The following is a 10,684-nucleotide window of genomic DNA, read 5'->3' as shown; positions in this document are numbered from 1 at the left end:
GCTGCTGAAGGACGGTGAGACTGAGGGGGCTGAGGAGGCGCTGATGCTGAAGGGACGATGGAAACCTTGAGGTGTTGGGGGCACTGAGGGCTGTGGGGGAGCAGAGGGCGATGGTGGCACTGAGGTGACAGAGGCACGGGCTGAGGGCTGTGCCGGCTCTGAGGGGACACAACGGCTCAGAAGGGACTGAGCGGGGTGAGAGGCCTGGGAGAGGCCGAAGAAACTGAAGAGGGGGCTGGGGGTTTGCCGAGAGGACGGCGGGGCTGAGGGGATGGAGGGGGCCAGGAGGGAGCACACAGAGCTCAGGGACTGCAGCTCTGCCAGGCCTTGAAACAAAGTCCAGAGCCTCCACTTTTGCCACCACAGCTGTGCTGAAGAGCTTGAGGACATCCAGACACTGCCAGGAGGCAGCAGGGAGAAGCTGAAGGCCTGGAACAAGAGCAGTGAGCAGGGATGTGCTGGGGCCACGCGAGAGCCTGGGTGAGGCCCCAGGGCTGGTGAGGCCGGGCAGGGCTGAGGGTGGCGTGGGCTTTGTCCGTGGGCGCTGCCCGGCCGGGCAGGAGCGGCCCCTGCCCGTGCTGGGGCTGCTCAGCGCTGCTGCCCCGGCCGGCACAGGGGCTGTCCTTGGGCAAGGCAGCTGTGCCGGCAGGGCCCGGGAGCTGTGCCGGGCTGCCGGGAGATGCGGGACAGTCCCGCCGCGCCTGCGCTCGCCACACGCTGGCCCGCTCGGCCTGCTTGTTCTTCCCAACCCTCCTGGGGAGGCTCGGAGATTTTCGCTTCCCTGCTGGAAGTGCAGCTGCTGCCAAGGGAAAGGTGCCAGGACTGACTCGCTGTTCCCTTTGCCTCCCAGATGTCCCATCTGCTGTCCCTGTCCAGGAGAGCTGCTCTGCATGGGAGGAGAAGACTGAAAGAGAAGCTTCGAAGATCGGGCGGCTGATTTATTCTTATGCAGTTGTATGGACATTTAGATTGGGACTGTGACATTTTTATATTTAGTTTTGTTTTATATATTGCATGAAATATGTAATATTTAATCTGTATTTGCATCTGTAGATTGTTATATATGTATATATAGATGTATTTTGTTCTTTTTAAACATGTATGAAGAGCTATAGTTGTATAATTTTATCTATGGAATTCTCAGTACAGGGTTCTTTAGAGGGAGGAACTGATATTTTTGTATTTCTATATGGGCTCTAAGCTTTTAGTAATCTGTAATACATTAAGTTGTTAAACAATTCATTAATCTTTGTCAATAGTGACTTGTAGAGGTTAGCAATAAATTAAGTTTTTGTTAACTGAAGTTGGTATTTGTATATTTTTACGTGACATTGTTTTGCTAATATAATAAATGTTTTTTTTTAAACTTAATTGAGATTTTGATAGTTGTGTATTGTCAGTGCAGGTGTAGCAATTTGTAATAAATGCCATTTTTCAACTGAAATTGATTCATGTGTATTTGTAGCTCAGCTGTGCGGCTGCAGCAATCTGCAAGCAATGACATTTATCAGCTGAGATGGGTGGTTTGTGATTTGTGCTCTCCAAAGCAATGGGCAGATGGAAATGCCATGACGCTGGAGGATTTTGGTGATGAAAATCTCCAGCCACGCCCAGCACATGCCCCACTTGCGCTCAGGCTGGGCAAGGAAAGCGCAGATTTGGGATGGCAGCAGAGCCACACGTTGGCTCAGAACTCGCTGCACAGGCCTGCTGAGAAAACTCTGGGACTCTGCTGCGCGTACAACTCCAAGCAGGAGGCAGCGGGGCAGGAGAAAGCATTCGCAATGAAAAGAGAAAAAGAGAAATTGTGTCCAAACAGCTGTGAGGATACTCTGGGAGTTTGATCAAATGCTCTAACTCACCACTGCCTAGGCTCATCTTCAGCAAAACGAGTTTGTTAAAAGCTGAACACCTTCCAGGAAAGAGAGATTGCACTTTCCCCTTCACTTGCCTTGCTGTGTGAGTGGAAGATGTTGTTATAAATGCAAAGGCAAATTGAGGTTGAATAAAGAGAACTATTGGAGTGTATAAATTCTCGCTCGCGGTGAGAGACTTCTCCAGGGTCAGGCTGTTCAAGTATAAGCAATTTATTATAAGAGTAAAAGCAGGGGAGACCCGTGTCCGCCACCAGCCTCGGCGTCCACGTGGTCCGGGGGAGGGGAGAGAGAACAGGTAGAGCAGGGGAGGAGAGGTTGGATGGGGGAGGGAGGGAGTAAGAGAGCAGCAGGGGGAAAGAGGGAAAAGGCAGAGGGAGAGAGCAGGGAAGACGAGAGGGGTAGGAGCAGGGAGAGGGGGCTGAGAGTTAGGAGTGGGGGAGAGGGGTAAAGGGGTAAGAGTTAAGAGAAAAGAGCGAAGAGGTCAGAGTAAAGAGAGCGAAGTTCTTGTTACAATTCAATATATGTTTTTCTATCGTGAATATTCTAATTCTTAGAATCCAATCACCATGAGACACACCCACTAAAGAATTTACATCCAGCCTATGCGCTTCCCTATATTAACATACAGTGTTGCATTTTAGATTCTACAAAACCTTACAAGTTCTTTCCTTGCTTCTTGACCTTTGCATTCTTTATCAGCAGAAGGACATTGTTTTATCAACAGGGATTCTCCTCTAGCTGGCTAAGCTATTGTTCTTTGGTTAACCAGTACTCAGTATCCTATGACTCAAAGCAGGCTTTCATTTCTACTTTGATTCTAGCCTTCATATTTTCAGAATCTTTTGTTAAACCATCACATTCACAAGGTTTCCCTGTTTCACCTTCCCCAACATCTCCCCTGTCTCGATGAACTATTTAAGATAATAGAAACTGTCTTGTTAGTTTTTGCACACACTGAAGTATAACGGGTGCTGCTGCTAAAACTACAATTAACTTATTAAAATAATTAAGCTTATTTTACAGAGTTCTCTTAGCCAAGGTGCAAAGCTTAAACCTTTAAACAAATTGTCCAGCTTCTCTAACTTTTGAAGGTCAGATTGATTCACTTTAGAATTATCAATATGAGTTTGGGTGCCTAAATTTTTCAAATTTTGCAGCTGTTTATGAATGGGAACAGTATGATCTGACAAGCAGATGGTATCAAAGCTTGCAGCCTTTGGCTAAGGCGACCCAGGCATTTATCTTGGGCTGATTTACAGGTAAAGTTTTACTACAAAGATTGATGCAAAAGGGTAAAAACAACATGCATTCATGCAAATAACGGGAATTTATTTGTTTTTTGTTGAAGTGTCTCTGGTAGATCACTTTCTCTCAAAGTCTTTCTAAGTTCCTTTGCTTGAATTGCCACTGTTGGTGGTACGGTATCTGCTTTTGAATAATCTCTTTCTTTATTTCCCTCTATTTCTCACTCCCGTTCTCCCCCGTCTTTCGTGGCTGCTGGTGGTGGTGCCGGGCAGTTCAGGAGTCGCGTAGGTGAGCCCGGGAGTGGCAGTACATCGGTGCGCGGGGGCCGCGGCTGTCGCTGTTCCGCGCTGTCGGGGAGAGTTGCTGACCTAGCGGATACAGACGGGATCTGTGCCGGTGTCGGCAGCGGGGCAGAGACAGGCGGGGGCCGTGTGCCGGTGTCGGGCGGCTTCGGTGGTGGACGCGGGGACGTGAAGACGCATGGCGGGGACTGGACAGTGGCTGGGCTGGGCGGTGGCAGAGGCGACGCGGGTGTCAGCAGCTGTAGAGCCGGGGTCCCGTTCCCGTCCTTACTCTCCCCCCCCGCGGTTTGAGAGGCTGGCACGGGGGGGTGGCACGGGGGGCCCGGGGACGGCGGAGGCAGGAGCGCCGGCGCTAGAAGCTGTGACTGCGCATGCGTGGATGGCGTCAGTGCCGCAGGGCAGCATGGGGGAGTGGTGTACGGCAGCGGGCATTTCGGATCGGCCCGCGCCGCACCGCACAGATCGGTGTCGCTGCACGGCGGCGGCGGCGGGGCCGGCGGCACCACGGGCGCCGGGAAAGCGGAGCCCGCGGGGCACCAAGGCGGCGCGGGCGGCACGGAGGGGGTGTAGGGGAGCTGAGCTGCGGGAACCGCGATGCCGAGGGCGGGCGGGGTGGCGGAGCCGGGAACCACGGTGTCGGCGGGGGCAGGCGGGACCGCGGGGACCGCGCCGCCGGGGGTCGGCGGAGCCGCAGCGGCAGCGGGGCCCATAGCCGCGGGGACGGTGGAACGGGGCGGGACCGCAACATCGGGGGAAGCTGGGACGGCAGGAGGGGGGCAAAAGCGGGGCGGTGGGACGGGGAAGGTGGGGGGAGGGGTGGGAATGGAGCGTGCCGGGACTGGGGTAGGGGGAGCGGGGGCCGTGTGGTCGGGGGGAGGGGACACACCGGTCTGAGCGGGCAGGAAGGGAGGGGGGACGGCGGGGACCGAGGGTACGGGGGCCACATGGTCGGGGGGAGGGGGCACACCGGTCTGAGCGGGCAGGAAGGGAGGGGGGACGGCGGGGACCGAGGATGCGGGGGACGCGTGGTCGGGGGGAGGGGTAGGAGACACGGGGGTTGCGGGGTCCGGGGGGCTCGTCGCGCGTTGTGTATTCGCAGCACACATTTCTACGAGTGCCCTACAGGCTGGGACCAACTTTGCGGCCGCCATATCTCGGCGGGAAATGTTATTAAAAAGCTTATTACCAACTGTGTCCCAGAAATCTCTAGTAAAGAATTCTGAGTGTTTTGCGTTTGGGAAATTAACTAGAGTCCAGGTTAGGAGGGTTTTTAGTTCTCGTTTAGGCAAATTACTTTGGCTGGCTTTCAGTAAGAATTTTAGTTGCTTATACTGCTTTTTGTCTGGGGTAGAATAGCTTGACCCATGATAGACTGGTTTGTGACTCACCTCTTATTTAAATGATGTTGGCTCATCTCTCAGAGCTCGGGTGATGGGTGCTGGCCAGGCACCTCCCGTCCGTTCTCGGGCGTCACTTAGTAATACTCGCATATAAACACGCTGCAGAGTCGTCTAAAAACTACGGTTTGGACACTGCAGCGGAAAAACTTTTAGAGAGATCGGGGTGCAGATGCTGTGGCAGCGTTTACCCCTCTCTCGACCACGTAGAGGCTTTCCCCGCCTAGCCCAGGTGAGACGTCGCCTTGCAACACCCCCCTGAGCTCCACGGGGGCTTCACGGAAACCAGGGGTTCAGACGCTGCTTGGCAACCTTCACCCCGAATAAACCACGCAGGGGATGTCCCGTGTAGCACAGAAGAGATGTGGCTTCGCCACACTTCTCAGTGCCACAGGGCCCTGCGGAAACCAGGGGTGCCGAGGTCGCCTGGCAACCTGCACCCCGAAAAAACCACGCGGCCGATACCTCTAAAGCTCCGGAGCTGACGCTGCTAAGCAACAGCCGGCCCGTGCCCGAGGATGCCGCGGAACAGGGGAAAGAGAGTTACAGTGTTACGGTGATCAGCCGCATAAACTGCACTGTAGACGGCCTTAAAGGGTGAAAAAACAGTCTTTTTAGTTACCAGTGAGAGGAATGAAGGGTTTGTCTTTACAAACAAGCTGTGGGTCAGTTGATAAGATGTACTATCAGTGAGAGACGACAGAAACAATGGGATGGATTCCAGTAGAAGATCAAAGGGGCACTAACAGAACACTATGAATTCTATAAAAGTTAAGAAGGGATTATGCATGGGGAGGGGGGGGAAAGGTATCACCGCCGGTATCAGGCGTTCCAGGAAGTCTGTACCTCTCAAGTACCTCAGCCTATGGGGAAAGAGAGAAGGGACAAGCGGCCAGGAATTAGGATAAAAAGGAGGCTGCGCCCTCCAAGAATTTGAGAGACCCCAGGGGAATGCCCCATGGCCTCTCCCTTTATTCGAATAAAGCAAAAGGACTCCTCTGTCTCCTTTTTGGACATAAACCTCTGGCGTTTGTGGATTAATTTTCCTGACAATTTTGGGGGCTCGGTCCGGGATATTTCCACTGTCTGGGGCGGCGGGCAGCGAGTGGAGTCGAAGGTGTGCCTCACCCAGTTTTGGCGATCAGCTCCCCTTGGTGGCAGCCAGCACAGGGAGATCGATTGGGTTCCCGAGACTGTCCAGCAGACAGATGAGTGGCAGACCAGGGGGGTCCGTGAAGAGTCCACAGGGAAGAACCACTGAAAACCTCACCGGTGAGTAAAATGGGATCTTCGGGGAGCAAGCCTGGGAGGGCACCCAGGGAGGGTAGCACAGGCAAGCCTGGGAGGGCACCCACAGAGGGCAGCACAGGCTAAACAGGGCACCCATGGAGGGTTGCAAGGGTACAGCCGGGAAGGGGTCCTGGCAAAAGGGATGATGATCCCACAATACCCCCGGAGAGTCCCTTGGGGAGAATGCTGAGATCTTGGGACAGATTATGCATTCACACAGAGGTAACTATGGAAATAATGGTAAAATATTGTTATTATGTATAGCCAGAGTATAAGTTGCCAAATATGGCCACCTTAGAACACAGAATTCATTTGTGTTAAGTTCTGTGGAGGTATCTAGAGGAGAATTGGAAAAGATGGTGTTATAAATTTGTATTGTGATATTGGCTTTCGCAGATGAATCTTATATGTTAAATACTTTTTAGCTATGTATGTACTTTTTTCTTACTAACAAGTTTTAAGCTTAAAAGAATTTCCTAGGTACAAGGCAAGGAAACCCCAGAGGACAAGGAGAGTGGGGCCCAAGCTGTTATCAGGAGAACAATAGAGCCCAAACTGTTATCAGCAAAAGATATGAAGCCCAGATACCCTCAGAGGAAGGATGACGGGGGCCAGACTCTTATCAACAAGTGACCATTTGCAGGAGAAAAGAAACCAAACTCCAAAATAATGCTCATCAGCAAGAATAATGATGACCAGCAAAAATAGTGCTGACCAGCAGAAAAATAAGTTGTGCAAAATCATGATCCAAGAAGGCAGAACCAGGGAGGGGACATGCTTTGAATATGCATTAACCCCTCACAGCAGGGGGGGATAAAAAGAGTGTTCCTGAGATACCAGGTGTGTTCCTGGCAACTCACCAGGGCACCCGGCCGTTTTAATCCTTTGCTTTATTCCTTTTGTATCCTAATTGTCTTTTTATTTATATTAAATTCTTTTTATAATTTATTAAGTGACTCTCATTTTTAAGAATTTTGGGGGCTCGTCTGCGATAAGCACCTCACCTCTAGGACCACCGGAGATCCAGAACAGGGAAACAGGCGCGCCCCTGCTGATTTCAGCAGACCCCGCTCCGTTCCTCCTAGCGTGGGCCAAGCGGCTGCAGGTCAAAACCCCGAGGACAAGAAGGAGAAGAAATAAAGCAAAGGAGAGGGGAAAAGGCTCCCTAAACTGTGGTATTTTTGCTCCATAATTCTTGTGCACGAAGACCCAAAGAAGAAAACGGATTGTAAGTAATCTTTGGGGGAGCGGGAAGCGGGGGTTGCAAGATACCCCCGGGGTTACTGGGACTGGGTCTCAGGGTAGGGGTGAGCCCCTCGGGAAAGGAGACGAAGGTTTTCCTGGCACAATCCACTGGGAAAACAGAGTAAAATATGGATTCTCTAAGACTTTGTCAAGTTGAGGATTAAATCCAAGAAATTTGGACTTAAAACTGCCAAATTGAGGAATAATTCAAGAAACTTGAGATATTTGACATATTACAGTGCCCATGGGTGGATATTAACAAGTAACTGGGAAATAAAGAGCACCTTATTGTCTTGCTGTGACTGGGTGGAGTTGAATGAACAGATGTGAGAATGCGTAAATAGGTGTGATTGTTGCGTTAAAGTTTGGTTTTTTTGGAATTGTGTTGCTAAAGAGGAAAGGTTTTCTGTGCTGTGCTGGAGTAAGAGTGAACACGAGTCGATGTTTCCACAGGGACTGGATCACGGTGGGGACACATTCGCTTCCTCCCTGCGAGCCCCCGTCTTGGAGCCCCAGGGTGGCAAACCAGAACTGGGGCTTGTAACCCAGGAACCGCGGGGGTGTTGTATCAAATCTGTTCTCAGCGGGATGGCAGCTCTGGTCTCAGAGCAGAGCCAAGGTTATCTTTAGTGGTGATCTTCCCTCCGCGCCTTTCCTCCCCTCCGGGCAACAAGAGCTGCTTGCGGGGGGGCGGTCACTTTGCTGAGCTGGTATGTGATTCAGTGTTTGGAATTGTTTGTTTTTTGGGTTTTTGGTGTTTTTTTTAGAAGTTTTTTTTTTTGCCCCACTGTGGCGACGGTGAAAGGTTTTTCTGGGAGATCGTGCTCCCAGAGTTATTCCCCATTGAGCTATTGAGACGGAGTGGCGGATCAGCCTCAGGAGTGCAGGGACTCCTGCAGCTCCGGCCGGCAGTGAGTCGGGCCGAACCCTGATAAGATCCAGGCACGGAGGGTGCCCTGAGGGGATGAGTTCAGCTCGTCCATCTTGAGTAAAGCGAGGGCAGTGGCCGTCTAAGTCTTGGTGCCCCTGGATTGTTTAAACTTATTTTGGAGCTCTCAAGCCGCAGAGCTGTGTTTAGGCAGCTGCAGGCAGGCTGGATTGAACCACAGATGCTGGTTCGGGTTCCCTGCTCCAGGCACAGGGGGATCGGAGGAGCTCTCAGTGACTCCTGGAACCTCCTGAAGCTGTGAAACAGGCCGGGAACATGCCCAATGGTGAGAGAGCTGGGTGAGTCCCTCTGGGACCCAGGTTTTCTATGCCAGGGTCTTATGAGACCTCGGACACATAAAGTTCTGTGATTCTGGGAGTAAAAACTGGTGTCAAACTGTCTCAGAGAGCTTTTTCTTAGCCAGATGTGTGAGTGAGATATGGAGCAGTACTGGCGTATGGAATCAGCTCCAAATCAAGGGAGCTGCAAGTTGCAAGCCTTTGTTTTCCCGGGTTCTGAGAGAATTCTGTGTGTGATTGTGCTGTGGGCTTCTGCAGCAGTAAGCTGTGTCAGTGCTTAAAGTTTGAGATTTCAGGAAGAGCAGAGAAGTTTGGAGGGGTGCTTAGAAGAATTCCAAGAAAAGCATCCTGGGAGAAAGTGGAAAAAGAAGTAAGCTCTGTTGGTTTTTTTTTCTTGAGTGACTGCAATATTTATTTTGTAGAGAAACAAAACAAACCCATTTCTTAGTATGCCTTCCAATTTCTTTACTTTAGTGAATATCGTAGAATTTTGTGGTTGATTTTAATTTTAAAGGCAAATTACAGTAATTTGCATAGTAGTCACTTCTTGAGGTGAAAACTTATCAGTTTGTCAGTAAGTGTTAGAGCTGTTAACCCTAATGTTGTTTGTGTCCCGTGCTGATGGGCACAGCCCATGGTTCTTAACAGCAGAACCTGGTGCCAGTCTAAAAGCAAAATCCTGTGGATTGTTGTAAATCTTTTAACTGCTGCTGAAAATTATTTTGTCTCTCTTTTCACAATATGAAATGCTGATCATCTCTCTGATGATTTCTAGAGTTATTGTGATGGTGTGTTTAGCTGAAGATCAGGCTCACAACTGCCATGATTTCTTGTTCTTTTGAATTTGCCAAGAGAGTGCAAATGTCTCTAGGAGTGCTTGTGTTGTTTTGTAGCTGTGCTTATTACAGAAGCAGAAGTAGACCCAGTTAAAAGATTAGAATTAAGATTGTTGGTGTTTTGAATTGAGAAGAGAATTGTGGAGACTCTAAACTTAGTCTATTTTAATAAATACATGTGTTAATTTAGAGATTAGTCTTATTTTGTGAAAGAAGAGTTTGAAAACAATTGTAAGACTGGTTCTTGCTATAGATGGTTCATAGTATATAAGCTGCAAGTACTGTTGAAACATAAAGGTATTGTCAGAAACTTGTCAATGTATCTAAATGCCTGTAAGAATAAAAGACCTGATCATATCTTGTCATGAGAAAAGTTACATTAGAGATTATTCACATTAAGCAGCTGTGTGAAGATGGACTCCTTTGTACTTGTAGAAGAAAACTTAGAGAAGAATGATGTCTGTGTCTTCATTTCTAGCTTGACGGAAGATCTGCTCAAGGGAATGGAAATAGTAACTGCAGGTTTGTTTTAGTTGGTAAAGGTAGCTGGCTAGCTGACTGGTCTCTGTGTCTAGTGCCTTTGATGGCTTTGGGGAGGGTCCCCAAAAGGAGGTGTTGGAATCTGTAGTTGATTCGGAGGCAGAGTAATTTGTGTAGTGGAGATTCTGGAGGGATGTGGTGTAAAGAGTGGCAAGATGATAGTGGCCGAGAGAGAGAGAGAGAAGTTTGCAATTCCTTTCATTAGAGTTGTAGAGATTTTTAGAAAGAGAGCGGGAAGTGTTTTCTTGGCTCCGAAGAGTGAGCACTGGCTTGTGAGGAGAAAAACTTTCAAGCGCGATTAGAGGTGAGAATTGTACCCGAAACAGGGGATGTTAGGAGCATCTGGAGCACTGGGTTAGGAGTCGCTAGGTTTGGGTGTTGTTTTATTGCTTTTATGTAAAGCAGCTGTAGCAGGACCCGGTCCCATGTAAGTGGTGAACAGCGGGGCCCGGAGCGGTGGTTCCCGGTCCTCTCCCACCCGATGTGAAGGGTGCAGAGCGCGGTTCGTGAGGGGCGCTGCTGGAGCGGGACCCGCCGTGTCTGTGCCGGGGTCTCGAGGGGTGCGAGGTGCCGGCAGCGCTCGCCGGCCCGGCAGCGGTGCTGGGTGAGGATTGCTGCTGAGGAGCGAGCTGGCACAGCAGAGGAGCCCCAGACCAGAGCGCTGTGGACTCTGGGCTCTACCCCTCGGCTGTGGTGGGAGCTGAGTGTGTTTGAACATGCCAGTC

At 50.5% G+C, this 10,684-nt stretch overlaps 1 protein-coding gene across 1 annotated transcript in view; it reads left to right on the top strand.

Annotated features, from left to right (window-relative positions):
- Positions 1–10,684, top strand: part of LOC131590198 (olfactory receptor 14C36-like) — a 595,201-nt gene that overhangs the window by 338,907 nt on the left and 245,610 nt on the right. The gene's annotated exons all lie outside the window — the stretch shown is intronic.

Source organism: Poecile atricapillus, chromosome 32 (genome assembly GCF_030490865.1).
Source record: "Poecile atricapillus isolate bPoeAtr1 chromosome 32, bPoeAtr1.hap1, whole genome shotgun sequence".
Taxonomy (NCBI): Eukaryota; Metazoa; Chordata; class Aves; order Passeriformes; family Paridae; genus Poecile; species Poecile atricapillus.
This window is presented reverse-complemented; position numbering and strand designations above follow the sequence as displayed.